The sequence below is a fragment of the Empidonax traillii genome, unplaced genomic scaffold (assembly GCF_003031625.1).
Source record: "Empidonax traillii isolate 1590-97213 ecotype Southwest subspecies unplaced genomic scaffold, ASM303162v1 scaffold81:size2596050, whole genome shotgun sequence".
NCBI classification, from domain to species: domain Eukaryota; kingdom Metazoa; phylum Chordata; class Aves; order Passeriformes; family Tyrannidae; genus Empidonax; species Empidonax traillii.
Genome location: NW_020955274.1, coordinates 1,229,565 through 1,231,931, shown reverse-complemented (window position 1 = coordinate 1,231,931; position 2,367 = coordinate 1,229,565).

The window sequence follows — 2,367 nt, the reverse complement described above, 5'->3', positions numbered from 1 at the left end:
TTCTCTCATAAAATCCTATGCAAGGCATTAGTAGCAAGAGTGAAAGCTTACTAGAAACAAACCTGAGGTATTTGAACTATTTTGCAAGTACACAATGCTTCTTAAAATAATTCAGATTCCAGATAAATCTGGAATAACTCTATTGAAAGCAGAAGGGTGTAATCCTGAAACACCAGTGTGAGATCCAAATTGTGTTTATAGGGCCTTAGAAATACCTTGGTGGGATATCTCTGGACACAAACTCTGCTGTGTATCCAAACCAATCTGCACTTGCAGTTTTGGCACTTGTACAAGCAGTGGAAATACTGGCCTCTGTGGCTGCCCCGAATCTTGGGTCTGACTGAGTTTTGCCTCAGCGACTTGCCCAGATTACTCCTGACACAATTATATTCCTATTAAGAGGTCATTCATATTTGATGTGATGGAAACAGAGCTGGATATTATCAACCTCGTGAACAAAGACAGATGTGCATTTAGTTGGATTCAGCTAACAGTTTCACACGTGGCAAAACTGGCTCTCTCTACATTAAGTCAGAGTAAGAACTTTCTTCTTTAAACCATTACGAACAAGAAGGAAGGAAGCCAATTCTCTCATTCGCTCTAGCGATCACGGGCAAACCAACAAAACCTCCTGGTGAGTCCCTTACAGTTTTAATAAAATCATCATGGTCACTTCATCTCTTGTTACGTGAACATCAACAAATAAATGCAATTCCCAGCTAGGGTCTTGTGCCGGTTTTGTTTGGGGTGGAGTTAATTAGTCTCAAACACAGTTCCAAGGACATACTGAAAATACTCTTGGAATTCCCTGACAAAATCAATTATCTTCTGCAAAAGTTGATATCAGACAATAACAGAAAGGATCATTCCTGTTTCTTCTGGGGTTTCAGGGTTTTGTTTTGTTTGGGTTTTGTTTTGGTTTGGTTTGTTTGTGGGTTCTTTTTGGTTGGTTGATTGTTTTTCTTTTAATTTTTGTTTCATGGAGTTTTTTTGTGTGTGGTTGTCAGCTATTTTTTTCCCCTGAACTGAGACAGTGCAGGCTAGAAAGGATCTTCTTAACCCTCACCAACATACACTAGCAATTTTTAGCAAAGCTCAATCCAGTACAGTCTTTTCCAGAAGGGGCACATAAAGAGACATAGTGAAATTCAAGCACTTAGAAAAAGCCAGCCTTGCTCCAGCTCCCAAAAAGATCACTCTCTGAACCTTAGCAAAGAAACAGGTATATCCTCCACATGTAGTTTTAGTGCCTCTGTTAAATAGATTGAGGTACACCATGCCAAACACAACTTAAACAGGACCACTGCAAAGCAATGGGTGGCATTATGAGGCTAATAGTGAAATTTTATCATATTTTCCTAAACAACTGCAGTGCAATGCCTAGAAACAAATAATAGATTTGTTCCAGGCAGGAGCTCAGCTGCATCCTGAAGATGTCTCCAGGCACTTGCCATTTTGTTTTACTGCTATTCCTCAGAACCGGTCAATTCTAAGCATCAGTCTCACAGAGAGGACATGTTATCAGGGGTGAAGGACAACTGCTTGTTATATAATCCTGACAAATCCTTGATACAGCAGTTCTCAGCAAACAACCATCTTGCTGTGAGTCATCTGGAAAGTCTCTGGTTCAGTGAGCTTCCAGGAGCAGACCATCAAAACAGGTTGTATTTCCACTTCCCATTTCAAATTACAGGAGGCACCCATGAGTCAAGGCAATAATTTTCTCTTTATCTACCTTCAGATGCCATTCTGCATAAGGATCCAGCCTGTGCACCTGCTGAGCCAGAAGCCCTGTGGGAGTTCCCAGCCAGTACTGGATGTCACAGCTTGCAGCTGTCCTGGGTGGCTGCTGGCACGAGGGTAACCACAGCGTGAGGAAATCCTTACCCTGCCCTTCAGAGAACTGGAGATGCTGCACGTGGGCTTGGACTTGCTCTGCACTCACCACCCTTTCTCCAAACACCTGTTGTTGGTACCTGTCAAAAGTGGACACCATGCCACTTAGACCCCTGGGCTGGCCCTGCACGACCATTTGCATGTTGGGAGGCCAGGAGCTGTCAAATGCTGCATCCCCGCTCTAGTCACCAGAGCCAGGGGCTTGATTAGCTCACATTTTTTTCTTTTTCTTTCTTTTTTTTTTTTTTTTTAAATCTTTGAGGCAATGCCAAGTCTTAATCTGGTGCCAGGTCACAGATCCGAGCAGGAGACATTACACTGGGTCTGTCTTTGAATTAGGAAGTCTCCTGCCTCAGAGCTGGCCAGCTTGGGACCTACTGCTCTCCCACCTTTGCTCCTCCCCACTGTGCCTTACAAACAGTCAGAATCAGCTCTTGAGTCAACAGTGTTGGCATCTTTGTATTGGCACAT